The sequence below is a fragment of the Primulina huaijiensis genome, chromosome 4 (assembly GCF_012295235.1).
Source record: "Primulina huaijiensis isolate GDHJ02 chromosome 4, ASM1229523v2, whole genome shotgun sequence".
Taxonomy (NCBI): domain Eukaryota; kingdom Viridiplantae; phylum Streptophyta; class Magnoliopsida; order Lamiales; family Gesneriaceae; genus Primulina; species Primulina huaijiensis.
This window is the reverse complement of record NC_133309.1, coordinates 4,761,761-4,777,542: the sequence shown is the minus strand read 5'-3', so window position 1 is coordinate 4,777,542 and position 15,782 is coordinate 4,761,761. Positions and strand designations below refer to the sequence as shown.

Sequence of the window (15,782 nt, the reverse complement as noted above, 5' to 3'; positions counted from 1 at the left end):
TTCTTGTATATTTTCTTCCATAATTGTTTCAATTTCATTATCATATTCATTTTCATTAATACTTGGTTGTTTACATAAATTGAACACATTAAGTTCTAGAGTCATATTTCCAAAAGACAATTTCATTATTCCATTTCGACAATTAATTAAAGCATTTGAAGTTGCTAGAAATGGTCGTCCCAATATTACTGGAATTTCATTATGTACTTCTATTGGTTGTGTATCCAAAACAATAAAATCTACAGGATATATGAATTTATCAACTTGAACCAACACATCTTCTACAATACCTCTAGGTATTTTGATTGACCTATCCGCCAGTAAGAGAGTAACAGAAGTGGGTTTTAATTCTCCTAAATTAAGTTTTTCATAAACTGAATAAGGAAGTAAATTCACACTTGCTCCCAAATCTAACAAAGCTTTTTTAATTTTATTTTCTCCAATAATACATGAAATTGTTGGACAACCAGGATCTTTATATTTTAAACTAGAATTATTTTGAAGAATAGAACTTACTTGTTCAGCCAAGAATGCTTTCTTCTTCACATGCAATTTTCTCTTCACAGTACATAAGTCTTTTAAAAATTTTGCATATGAAGGTACTTGTTTAATAGCATCTAATAATGGAATATTTATCTTTACTTGTTTAAAAACTTCATAGATATCAGAATCATTTTTTTGTTTTTTATGATTTGTTAATGCATGAGGAAATGGTGGAGGTTTATTTGATTCATTTACTATTTCAGATGATTTATCATTCAACATATTATTTTTAGAATTTAAGGTATCATCATTCTCAAAAGTATCAGGATTATCATCCTTACTCTTTGATTTTAAATGATCCTTGTTTTCATTACTATATGGATCATTAACTATTTTACCACTTCTAAGGGTAATAACAGATTTTATTTGATCAATTTTTTCATTTTTTAATTCTTGATTTTGATTTTTAGGATTAGGTTGAGGTTGAGATGGAAATTTTCCTTTTTCATGAATATTAAGTGCAGATGCAAATTTTGCAAGAGTTTCTTTCAAATCAGTCATAGATTGACTGTTTTGAATATTGATAGATTCTTGCTTTTGGATAAATGCATGAATTACATCTTCAAAGTTTTTTCTTGGAGGTGTAACATAAGGAATATAACCTTGATGATTTTGGTTATTTTGAAAATATTGTTGTGAGGGTTGTGCATTATTATCATTCCTCCAACTAAAATTAGGATGATTTTTCCATCCAGGATTATATGATGTTGAAAAAGGATCTAGTATTGGTTTTTTATAATTGTTAACATAATTTGCTTGTTCATGGAGACATTCTTTAAATGAAGGTAATGTTGGACAATCTTTTGTAGCATGATCATGTGTATCACATATATGACAAACAATTTCTTGAATACTTTTTAATTGACCACTCTTTTTCATTTCTAATGACTCAATTTTTCTTGCTAAAGATGCAAGTTTAGCTTGAATATCTATATCATCTTTAAGATTATAGATACCACCCCCATTTGTTGAATTATTGATTTTAGTTGTTGGTGGTTCTATTGTGCCTATATTATCCCAATTTTGAGCATTTTCTGCTAATGAATCCAAATACTCCATAGCTTCATTTGGGTTTTTATCTTCAAAAGTTCCATTACACATGAATTCTATCATTTGCCTATCTTTAGGTATTAGACCTTCATAAAAGTGAGAAACTATTCTCCATGTTTCAAAACCATGATGTGGGCATGTATTAAGTAATTCTTTATATCTATCCCAACATTGATAAAATGTTTCTCCTTGTTTTTGAGAAAAAGTAGTAATTTGTCTTTTAAAAGAGTTTGTTCTATGGGAAGAAAAAAACTTTTTGGGAAATTGTTGTTGCATTTCTTCCCATGATCTTATTGAATATGATTTCAAATTTTGTAGCTATGTTTTAGCTTTATCTTTTAAAGAAAAAGGGAAAAGCTTTAATCGAACTATATCAATGCTACAATTTTGATCATTATAAGTGTTACAAACTTCCTCAAATTCTCTTAGATGTAAATATGGATTTTCAGAATCTAAGGCATGAAAATTTAGTAAAAGTTGAATAACTTGAGGTTTAAAGTTGAAATTAGATGCATCAGGAGGAAAAACTAAACAAGATGGGGCACTAGTTCTAATAGGATTCATATTGTGCCTAAGTGTTCTTAATTGATCATGTTCTTGATTATTATTATTATTATTATTTTTATTATTGTTATCATTATCTTGATTATTTGAATTATCATCCATATTTAAATTATTTTCAGATACTCGAATAAGTATACCACTTTTTTTTCGACTCCAAATACTCATACAAAAAAACAACACAATACTTATAAATAAAACATAATTAACAAATATAAACTTAATTTATACCTCCCCGGCAACGGCGCCAAAAACTTGCTACTACTTAAATTATAATTCACCCAAGTGTAGGTTGTCTGCAAGTAATATATTTCGTAAGTACGAGATCGATCCACAGAGAGGTTATTTTAAGTTTAAATTTATTAATTTATAGATTACCAAATGCAAGAACGAAGTTTACAAATTATAAATTTTGTCAAGGCTCGAAGATTTATTCTTGGTTTATGCAATATTGTTTAACTAAAAGTAAAACAAAGGAAACCACCATAAACAATGGTTCCAAGAAAATTAAATATTTAAACACACACCTAATATAATATAGTTCCCACTATAGAAAATACCTAATTCACCGATATTTTATATATGATACCTATGATTATATATATAACTATATAAATATATAACTACATAAAATAAATGTTAAATTAAATCATTATATTTCATTTAGTACAACCGGCAGAGCCACGCTATTGCCTAAATGAAATATATGATTTAATAAGTTAGTTGCGGGAATTTGACTCTGCTCAAAACATTAAACATGTACGGAATTGTCTGTAGGTGAATTTGACCACTTGGTTCACCTCATTGTGTTAAATATTGAAATAGTTATGATTTTTTTACTATATTCTGGTCATGTTGAAAGTAAATTTGTCATCTTTTTGATATTTTCACAATTTGATCATCTTAACCAACTTTTTAAGCAATCATGTCTTCTGCAAAGTTGTAGATAATTTCTCAAGAATTCCAAACATGTTTGAATCACCTCCATTTGAGTTTTCTAGCTTGATTTATCATTATTTTACTTACACGTAGAAAACCTGAAAATAAAACATATTTAGTATGACATTTAAATATAAACACACAATACTAAAATAACATAATTTTATAATTTTAATGAAACTTAAATTTTAAAATATAGGTTTTAACATATAATAAATTTCTAATTTTAAGTTTCATCACATTTTAACATATTAAAATTTAACATGCATCTAATCTCCTATATCATGTATCATAAAAGCATTTAAAGAATTTTAGCATATAAAGTATAAAGCAGTAAAAACTAACATAATTGAGGTGTCACTTCTTGAGCTTCTCGGAATAGCAGTATACAACTCTTTGGAGATCCTTCGCTCTAGTACATACTTAAACGACCCTTACTTTTAAACTTTGAAATTCTACTAAAAATTTTAATTTTTTTTACCCATTAATTCGAAAACCACAATTAAAAATAACTTAACATTTCCATAGATCAAAATAATTTAACAATTTATATCTCAAGTGCCTAAAATCCCTAAAATCTTCAATTACCAAAATTCACTTCTACCTTTAACTTGATCGGACTTAACTTCAAAATAAAGCATAAAATCTCTAATAAAATCCTTTACAAAAATTCTTTAAACTTTGCCTAACGATCTAGTGCGGAAAAAAAATGTCCTTCGGGATTATACTGAAGTACTCGATCCACTCAAGTGTCAGCAACTCTCTCAATATCATCATCACCTGCAGCATTCAAACCTAATGAGTCTAATGACTCAGCACGCTCTAAATAGGAGTAGCAATTAATACATATACAGGCACATGCATTAAAATCATATTTTTACTTAAAATAATTTTAAGCGTAAATAAATCATAAATCGTAAAATCATAAAATCGTAAATCTTTGCATTTTTTATCATTTTGGGTGAAGTTTGATCTTTGAAAGTGACTAACATTTTATCCTATGTTTGACTGATCAGTCTTAGCTCCCATTGCGCAAGGGGATGGGCACTAGGTACCGGCATGAAAAGACGATCGTCGGTCTCCCTCAGGGGCCTTGTCCCGTAAACATTCTCCCCCGGAGCCTTTTCCCTCACGGCATTCCCATAAAATTGTAAGTTCACCGTTCCTTCTTAAAAGGATCTCCCAAATATCATCTATCATTTTGTCACAGTCAATTCACATTCTTCAAAAAATTTTCCTTTTTTCTTTGTAAAGCATATAATATCATGACTTTCCAAAAATGACATTTTAACAGTACAAATTGCACCGCTTTACCATAAATCATAAAATATCATATTTTCATCAGAATCATCATTTTATATCATTTCTCATGCGTTATGAACCTTCAGGTTGCTGCCAACCCTTTTCGTACTACGTAGGTGTAAAATGACCGTTTTGCCCCTAGACGTAAAATTTCTCGATTTTGGCTATTTCTTAATTTTATTGACATGGACTTATCCCAAACAATTATTTAAGCTTAAATCACATTTTTTAATAATTTTATTTAACTTAAATTCGAGGTTTTCGATTTCATTTACTATTTAATTATTTGTGAAGCGTTTAATTTCCGATTTAATTCAATCTTGAATATTTTGATCTCAAACTTTAAACATAAACTTTTTATTACCTAAACTACCCTTGTGAGTCATGAGTCACTCCCGTGGACCCACGGTTCAAGCCCTTTTCTTCTAGACACCCTAGTTCGAACCCAACTCAACACCATCGAGCCATCTCTCAAATTTCTCGAACCATGCCCGAGCCACCTCGAGCCAACCCCTAACCAGACCACCCTCCTGACCATCCTAGACTCGTTTAACCAGCCCGTAAGTCACGCAAACATTTGCGTACAAGACTCTTAGTCACGACCGAGCTTCCTAGTCTTCCTAGGAGTCCCAATCGATCTAGGACTCAATTAGTGTGAGACCCCGAAAATAAAATAGTTTTGATGGCATTTTGGTAAATAAGTTGAAAAATACTCCATTTATTTTGATGGAATTTTTGTAAATAAGTTGAAAAATAATGAATTAATTTTAAGGACGAAATGGTAATTAGCGACATATCTTTATCATATGAAGTCCAAATGATTTGAAATTTGGATATAACGTAGAAAACTCAAAGATATAGAAGTTTTATGCTTTGAATTTTGGAAAATGTTATCGTTTGACTGATCCAAAGAAATATACCGACGTTAAAATATTAAATAATATATATTATATTATATGATATTATTTTATTAATATAATATAATATAATATTAAAATTAAAAAAAAAAAAAGAAAAAGAAAGATAAAGTTGAAACTCACGCACGTGAGTCTCATTCTTTCAGAAAATATAGCAGAGAGGAGAGAAAAGTGAGGAGACAGTTTTATATTTTCTTTTCGATCTTGCGACTTATCGGTTTATCAAATCGACGAACTGACTTCAGTTCTGGGATCGTTGACACGAGGTCTATGATTTGAGGTATAAATTTTATATTTATGGTGATATTTGAAATTCGTCGATTTTTGGAATAAATCTGATAAATTGTTAAATCATACAGAAATTCAAAATTGTTGAATAGTGTGTGATTTTAACGAATGAGAGAAGATTATAGTGATGTTATTTTGAATTTTTCACAAGTTATTATAATTAGAGAATTTTAATCGATGGATTGAGATTGAATAATTATTTATCAGTTATTATGAATTCTGATAAATATATACGGTAGAATAATCGACAAGAAACTAAGTTTTGAAGTCGGAATTGAATTATGCTATAATTTTGGTTTGATATGAATTTTTGAAGTTTCAAAAGTTATTTGAAACTTATATTGTTGAATTTGAATGAATTTATTGATTGAAATGAATATGTTATTGATGTAGATAGATTTTTATACTGAAATCTAAAGCTACAGTGGACTGGAAACGAAGAATTGTGGTATGTTGCGACCGAGTAACATATGACAGGTATCTGTATCATATGATATTGTTTGATTGATATGACTGAGAATATGTGTCAATATGCCTTACTTGTTGAGTTGATGTGGCATACATGAAATGCACGTTGAGCTATGATCCTTGGATACCCTGATATGATTAGATTTGATTCTGGGGTTTGTAAACACGATGCTATGTTTGGCATTATGTGGCCTTTAAAACATAGACATTAGTGGCTCCGATGATTGATTGAGATTTGGGATTTGATGGCGCTTTGTCGACGCTATCATATGATTATCCCTGATTGAGGCCGGTGTGCCAGCTCGAGCATTGATTTGATAGCGATTCGATTGATTCTGACATGTGCTCAGTGGATGGACATTTGACCTGATACCTCCACGACATACATGCATTGCATATCATATATCATTGTTTAGATAACTGTGGTATATATTGTGGTTGCTTCAGACTGCGCATTGCTTTCTCCAGTTGGTGCTGTTGTTGTCTTTGTATGTGGACAATGACAGGTACTACAGGATATCATGAGACCGGACAAGGTACTTCTGGAGGGAGTCATAGTTGAGCTGAGGTTTTATGTCTTTGTTTCCCAGTATATTTATGTATCTATATGCCAGGACATGTCACGAGGATATGATTTGTTGTTGTATGAGTGTTTTGATTATGTGTGGGCAGATTTTATGATGTGATATGAAGTACTATTTTTAATATTCAAATAACATATTTTGGTCTCATTGTAACGAAAATTTAAACCCGTTTTCTGCTGTAATTAATTAACCCTAATCAAATTGTATTATAATCACGATTAGGAGTTAAGAGCCCCATACGGAGTGGTATCAGAGCATAGCTGGGAATGCTCGATTGAGTCTTGTGTACACGTAATAGGCAGAAATGAATTGTGCACATGTGTTTGACTTATTTTTTTACTTGCTCCTACTTGACTTAGTTTGAGTAAGTTGTTGATGAGATTGATGATATGAAATGATGATGATATTTCATTGATATTGATTTGTGATATTCATCCTTCTATTTGTAGATGGATCACACGAATGAAACTGCGAATAGCAGTACTGAGAGAATGGTTGGACAATTCGAAGGAATGTCCATGGATTTGGTGATGGCTCGATTCCAGGATTTGAAACCACCGAGGTTCTTTGGCACTGAGAGTGCAGAAAGAGCTGAAGCGTGGTTAAAGGATATCGAGCACTTGTTTAATATTTTTGAATACTCTAAGGCTCGGCGAATGAAACTTGCTCTCTATCAGTTGAAAGACCGAGCAAAATCTTGGTGGGAAGCCGCTGAGATTGCACTGAAAGAGGCTGGGATTGGAGTCACATGGGATGTCTTCAAGGCCCAGTTTTTGGAGCAGTATTCCTCTCCTTCTTATTACACTGCTCAGGAGAATGAACCTCACGTAGCTGCCAATGCAAAAGCAAAATATAACAGGTTTGTGAATGGATTGCATCCTGCTATATATACTTTTGTCATATCTTGTTTGCCTACTAGCTACGCAGAGGCAGTTGAACGAGCAAAGACAGCCGAAGCTGGATTAAGGCAAGGAGGTCCACAGTATACTCCTTCACCTCCAGTATCAGCTCAGCAGCATACCTTGCGTCCTAGAGGTAGGAAGTTTAAGAAGATTGGTTCCACTGTTTCCTCATATTCTTCGAGTTCGAGTGGATCCCAGAGAGGGTCAAATTTCTCGAGAAGGTCATTTCTCTCAAATTTATCAGTGTGGACAAGAAGGTCATTTCTCTCGTGTATGTCCGAACAGGGGTATGACTTCGTCTCAACCCCAGCCAGGATTTAGAGGTGGCCCTAGTATGACGAGACCTGCTGTTCTTGTTCCCTCTTTTCAGCAGTCGAATGTTCCACTATACCGAGTACCTGGTGGTCAGACTATACAAGGCCGTCCTCAAGTGAAATTGTATGCCTTGACTAAAGATCAGTCCAAGGAAGCTTTTGGTGGTTTGATTGCAGGTATTTTCATGCTTTGCGATTATCCTGCACGTGTTTTATTTGATACAGAAGCATCTCACTCATTCATATCTCATGCATTTGTTGCATCTCATGATATTCTGAGTACTCTGTTGTATGATATATTGTCGATAGCCACGCCAGCAAAAAAGTTATTTTGTCTGAGCAAGTTGTGCAGAATTGTGTATTGATATACGAGGACAATGTGCTATTTTTGAACTTGATTGTCCTTCCAATGCACGACTTTGATTGTATTGTTGGCATGGATATCTTGACGAAAAATCGAGCTACTGTCGCTTGTTTTCATGGAGTGGTTCGATTTCGACCTATTGATGGACCCAAGTGGAATTTTTATGGCCAGGGTTCTCAAGCCAAAATTCCTTTGGTATCCTCTCTGGACAGGTCTCGACTTTTGTTTAGCGGGGATGAGGGTTATCTTATCTACGCTATTGATGTCTCTAAGAAGGAGCCTTCTTTATCTGATATTCCTAGTGCGAAAGAATTCCCGGATGTATTTCCCGATGAGATTCCTGATTTTCCTCCTCATCGAGAAGTTGAATTTAGTATTGATCTTATGCCGGGAACTGCACCTATATCTAAAACTCCTTATCGCATGGCACCTCTTGAATTGAAAGAACAATTACAGGATCTTCTCGATAAGGGATATATTCGACCGAGTGTATCACCTTGGGGAGCTCCAGTTTTATTTGTTCGGAAGAAAGATGGTACTATGCGAATGTGTATCGATTATAGGCTACTGTGAAAAACAAGTACCCACTTCCTCGTATCGATGATCTCTTTGATCAGCTTCAGGGTACTTCTGTCTACTCGAAGATTGATCTTCGTTCTGGGTATCATCAAGTACGTGTTCGAGAAGAAGATGTGCCTAAAACTGCTTTTCGTACCAGGTATGGCCACTATGAGTTTTCGGTTATGCCTTTCGGTCTCACTAATGCTCCTGCTGTATTTATGGATTTAATGAATCGTGTCTTTCTAGATTATCTTGACCGATTCGTTATCGTATTTATCGATGATATTCTTTTATATTCGAAATCGAAAAAGGAGCATGCTGAACATCTAAGACTGGTACTTCAAACTCTTCGCAATGGCCATTTATATGCTAAATTGTCCAAATGAAAATTATGGATGGATCGAGTGGTATTTTCGGGCCACGTCATCTTGAGACATGGCATATCTGTTGATCCTACTAAGGTTGAAGCTGTATTGAATTGGCCGAGACCTACGAATGTTCCTGAGATCCGTAGCTTCATGGGTTTAGCTGGCTATGATCGTCGTTTTATTGAAGGATTTTCGAAAATAGCTAAACCTATTACTCAACTGACACAAAAGAATCAGAGATTCATTTGGTCAGATGAGTGTGAAGCTAATTTTCTTGAATTGAAGACGAAATTGACCACAGCACCTGTGCTGACTATTCCCTCAGGTACCGGAGGATTTGTAGTGTGTAGAGATGCATCTGGTAAAGATTTGGGCTGTGTTCTGATGCAACATGGCGAAGTGGTTACTTATGCGTCTCGTCAATTGAAATCTCATGAAACACGTTATCATGTTCATGATCTTGAATTGGCCGCCATTGTGTTTGCTTTGAAGATTTGGCGCCATTATTTGTACGGAGAAAAGTTTATTATTTATTCGGACCATAAAAGTCTGAAGTATCTCTTTTCTCAATCTGATTTGAATATGAGACAACGCAGATGGATGGATCTCTTGAAGGACTTTGATTGTGAGATTCAATATCACCCGGGATCGGTGAATGTTACTGCGGATGCCCTTAGTCGGAAAGTTCATGATTCTGTTTTAGCTTCTGTTAATGTCGCCAAAGTACACGAGGATATATGTACTTCTGGTTGGACTTTTCACTAGAATTGGAATTCTGTCACTGTCTCAGCATTGTAAATTGAGCCGAACTTGATATCGAAAATACGAAAGGCCCAACGAAGCGATGCTCAGATCCAAAAGTCGAAAGAACTTGTATCTGTAGGACATCAGTCTGGATTTCAGATTTCTTCTGATGGTTCTTTATGACTTAATGGTCGACTGGTAGTCCCTAATGAGTCTGAGTTGAAATCTGCCCTTCTTCGTGAAGCACATTGTAGCAAATACAGTATTCACCCCGGAGGTCGGAAAATGTATTTGACGTTGAGACCTCAATTCTGGTGAAGACGTATGAAGAAGGACATTGCTGAATTTATTTTGAAATATCTTGTTTGCCAGCAAGTAAAAGCCGAGAGAATGAAACCTGGAGGATTACTCCATAGTCTTGAAATTCCAAAGTGGAATTGGGAACATATTGCTATGGATTTTGTGACTCATTTACCTCGTTCGCCCAAGGGCTGTGACGCTAATTGGGTTATTATTGATCGGCTTTCGAAATCTGCACATTTCATTCCGTATGAGCGGACTTATCCTTATAAGAGAATGGCCCGTTTATACATCGAGAATATTGTGAGACTGCACGGTGTGTTAGTCTCAATTGTATCAGATCGTGATCCCAGATTTGCTTCTAAATTCTGGGGTAGTTTCCAAGAAGCAATGGGTACGCGTTTGGCTATGAGTACTGCTTATCATCCTTAGAATGATGGCCAAACGGAGCGTACAATTCAAACGTTAGAGGATATGTTACGTGAGATTGTGATGGATTTCAGAATGGGATGGCAAGACGCTTTACCATTGGTGGAATTTTCTTATAATAATAGCTTTCAAACAGGTATTAGTATGACACCATTTGAAGCCTTATACGGGAGACGATGTAGGTCACCGTTATTCTGGGATGAAATTGGTGAAAGACAATTGACTGGACCTGAAATGATACATGAAATGAATGATAAAGTTCAGTTGATTCGGCAGCGGATGAAAGCTGCTCAGGATCGTCAAACGAGTTATGCGAATAAACGAAGACGACCCTTGGAATTCTTTAAAGGTAATAAAGTATTTTTGAAAATATCTCCCTTTAGAGACACTGTTCGATTTGGCTTGCGAGAAAAATTGTCTCCTCGATATGTTGGACCATATGAGATCCTTGATCGAGTTGGGGATCTTGCCTATCGGTTGGCATTACCAGCAGCTTTATCTGTCATTCATGATGTATTTCATGTTTCTTTGTTGAGAAAGTATGAACCCGATCCATCACATATACTTTCACCTGATGAGGTTGAACTTGATCCTTCTCTTTCCTATGTTGAACAACCTGTTTGCATTATGGATCGGAAGGAGAAAGTATTGCGTAACAAATCGATCCCTTTAGTTCGAGTGCAATGGACACGACATGGTGTGGAGGAGTCAACGTGGGAATTGGAAAGCAAGATGCGAGAAGCATATCCGCACTTGTTTGATTCTATTCCACATGTTCCATTGTATTCAATGTATAGTGATACATTTACTGATTTAAGTTTTGATATATACAATAAATGGTGACATATTATATGTTTGCCAATGTTATGTATATAGAGATGTTTGAGATTTCGAGGACGAAATCTTTTAAGTTGGGGAGAAATGTGAGACACCGAAAATAAAATAGTTTTGATGGCATTTTGGTAAATAAGTTGAAAAATATTCAATTTATTTTGATGGCATTTTCGTAAATAAGTTGAAAAATAATGAATTAATTTTAAGGACGAAATTATAATTAATGACATATCTGATCATATGAAGTCCAAATGATTTGAAATTTGGATATAACGTAGAAAACTCAAAGATATAGAAGTTTCATGCATTGAGTTTTGGAAAATGTGATCGTTTGACTGATCCAAAGGGATTACCGACGTTAAAATATTAAATAATATATTATATTATATGATATTATTTTATAAATATAATATAATATAATATTAAAATTAAAAAAGAAAAAGAAAAAGAAAGATAAAGTTGAAACTCACGTACGTGAGTCTCATTCTTTCAGAAAATATAGCAGAGAGGAGAGAAAAGTGAGGATACAGTTTTATTTTCCTTTTGGATCTTGCGACTTATCGGTTTATCCAATCGACGAACCGATTTCAGTTCTGGGATCGTTCACACGAGGTGTTCGATTCGAGGTATAAATTTTATATTTTCGGTGATGTTTGAAATTCGTCGATTTTTGGAATAAATCTGATAAATTGTTAAATCATACAGAAATTGAAAATTGTTGAATAGTGTATGATTTTGACGAAGGAGAGAAGATTATAGTGATGTTATTTTGAATTTTTCTCAAGTTATTATAATTATAGAATTTTAATCGATGGATTGAGATTGAATAATTATTTATCAGTTATTGTTAATTCTGATAAATATATACGGTAGAATAATCGACAAGAATCTAAGTTTTGAAGTCGGAATTGAATTATGCTATAATTTTGATTTGATATGAATTTTTGAAGTTTCAAAAGATATTTGAAACTTATATTGTTGAATTTGAATGAATTTATTGATTGAAATGAATATGTTATTGATGTAGATAGATTTTTATACTGAAATCTAAAGCTACAGTGGACTGGAAACGAAGAATTGAGGGATGTTGCGACCGAGTAACATACGACAAGTATCTGTATCATATGATATATGTTTGATTGCTTTGACTGAGAATATGTGTCAATATGCCTTACTTGTTGAGTTGATGTGGCATATATGACATGCACGTTGAGTTATGATCCTTGGATACCCTGATATGATTGGATTTGATTCTGGGTTTGTGAAAACGATGCTATGTTTGGAATTATGTGGCCCTTAAAACATAGACATTAGTGGCCCCGATGATTGATTGATATTTGAGATTTGATGGCGCTTTGTCGACGCTATCATATGATTATCCTTGATTGAGGCCGGTGTGCCAGTTCGAGCATTGATTTGATAGCGATTCGATTGATTCTGACATGTGCTCAGTGGATGGGCATTTGACCTGATACCTCCATGACATACATGCATTGCATATCATATATCATTGTTTAGATAACTGTGGTATATATTGTGGTTGCTTCAGACTGAGCTTTGCTTTCTCCAGATGGGGCTGTTGTTGTCTTTGTATGTGGAATATGACAGGTACTCCATGATATCAGGAGACCGGAGAGGGTACTTCTGGAGGGAGTCACAGTTGAGCTGAGGTTTTATGTCTTTGTTTCCCAGTATATTTAGGTATCTATATAACGGGGCATGTCCCGAGGATATGATTTGTTGTTGTATGAGTGTTTTGATTATGTGTGGACAGATTTTATGATGTGAGATAAAATACTAGTTTTAGTATTCAAATAACATATTTTGGGCTCATTGTAAAGAAAATTTAAACCCGTTTTCTGCTGTAATTAATTAATCCTAATCAAATTGTATTATAATCACGATTAGGAGTTAACGGCCCCACAATTAGCTACTTAACCACCGATCACCTATGTCCCTCACCGACCCTGTACCAGTCTCAGACCCAACCAAACCATCCTTGAGCTCCTCGGTTCACGTTGTAAGATCTGCAAGTGCAAGAACACAAGTCACGCGTATGCTTCCTATGCGCCTATGACTCCTTACTCGGCTAGGACACTTCACTCGAGCCACCACCGAGCCCAAGCCCGTCGGACCCTCTCTGTACCACCCTGAGACACAGGCTAGACCACCCTAGCCAAGGCCTTAGCACCCCTCCCCCGGTTGCAGCAGCTCACAGACGATCATGTACTCTTCCCTGTCAACTAGCCACGTATCCTAGCAACCCTGACCCTCACGAGCCCCAGCCAGCTCGGACCGAGCCCTAGTGCAGCATGCACACCAACCGCCCCCTTGGAAGAAGCATGCAATCATGTCCCTCCTAGAAAAACCTAGGTGCTTTGTTCCCTTACCACGTTTGATTCATCCCTCGACTCCACCTTAAATCGTTCGTATTCTACCCATAAATCATCCCAAGTTGGCAGCATAACCCTTAGAAATCATAACGTTTAACAAATAAGCGTAAAATTTTCAAAACTTTGTAAATAATCGTTCTGTCGTAAAAATAATTGAACACGCGTTTTTTTTCATGCAAAAACAAATAAAACAAGCATATTATGTTCTGAATGATGCGTCAAAAAGGTTTAGTAATGTGTCTTTGCGTTTAAAACGCTCGAATACGTGATCGTTGGTGTGGGGTGCGAAGGATGACGAACGACGACGAAGAGCCCTAGCTTTCTTCTCCTCTTTATTTTCGAAATTTTGGTGTGTGTGATGTGTGTGTGGGGTTGCTGATATGAGGTGTTTAGGAGCTAGGTTTTCATTTTTATAGATTTAATTTGTATGATAATGGGCTTGAATTTTGGGCTTTCAAGTATATGAGCAGATGGACCTACTCAATCTAATCAAATTAGGCTCAATAACACTTATTTTTATTGAAAAAATAAAATTTTATAAAAATTAATTTTCAAAAATAAAGTCTTTGATATTTTAAAAGAGTCTCGTTTGCCTAAAATCGGTTTCCCGGATATAATCGTGCTCGTCTCATAAAATAATTTAAAGTCTATCATTTTTTAAAAAAATTTAATCATTTTTAATCATGATAAGAAGCATTGAAAATATTTATTTTTATCTCCTTCGTCCCCCATCCCTTTTCACCAGCCTATTATCGAATATTCGGATAAAATCTACGATTTCATGAATTCATGCCATATAATCATTTAATCATATAATAAGCATCAAGTAAGTATTTAAAATCAATTAAATAAAATAATTACGTAATTGATTTCATTTGCATACATGTGGTTTACGTAGGTTGGTTTTTGGGCGTTACAAGTATGCAGATAAATTAAATGTTATAACTGGATAAAACTATAATATAATAATAAAATAAAGATTGTTTTACATATCAGTCAATAAAATTCAAGCTACAACTTGTCTTGTTGAGCACTTACTCTAATAATATCATGATAATCCTAGAAATATGCAGGAACTCGATCGCTTGAATTAGATTTTAATGTGTATATCATCACCAAACAATGAGCATATGATAAGAAGAAGACATAATATGCTGTTGTTTGAAAAATAGAATGAATTGTTGCAAGATGTAACATAAATATGTATCAATTATCCTGCTCACATGATGCATATATATTAGCTGCTAAAGTACAAAAATTCTAGAATCAAAGAGCTTAATATTATAGCCTAAGAACCACTTCTCTTGCTTGCTGTTTAGTTGGTTCAAAGGTGGTTCTAAATCCTCCGAACACCTATATATGAACCAATTAAGTGGATTCTAAGGGGCTCAATAAATTGAAGTTTAGTACACAGAATTGTATAGCGAAGGCTGTATGATCGCTTACCACCCAACCACATTTGTATGGTAATCTGAATAAGTTACTAAACTTCAATTTATATGGTGGGTTGGCTCGGGTTTGGTAAAAGAACTAGTAAACAAAGAAAGTAAACATAAGCAAAGACAGTAAACATTTTATAGATTATATTCTTGTGGTGCACAAATTTATTTCAAACTCACTCAATCGAACATATAACCTATCCATTACTTAAATTGAGAACTGCAATTGGACTTGTTACAGTATGCTTTCCATTCACTTCAACCCACTTCAGATGCCCATGAATAACAATACCCTCATTCAGACATGGCCCTTCTACAGTCAGTTTGTAGCTTTTTTTATCATTCTTGCCCTGGAAAACAAGTGTATCTGGATCTACACTAACATGGAATCCCTGCATCGCATCTACTTTGGCCACGTAGCGGGACATCAAGCTACCCATGTTCGTCAGAGTCCTCCAAAACTCGACCGACTTCGTGCCACT

General features: G+C 34.5%; 1 non-coding gene across 1 annotated transcript; it reads left to right on the top strand.

Annotated features, from left to right (window-relative positions):
• Positions 1–1,714: 1,714 nt before the first annotated feature.
• LOC140975968 (small nucleolar RNA R71) lies at positions 1,715–1,825 on the top strand. Its single transcript, XR_012175104.1, has one exon. It is a non-coding gene; the product is annotated as a small nucleolar RNA R71 (small nucleolar RNA).
• The last annotated feature ends 13,957 nt before the right edge of the window (positions 1,826–15,782 follow it).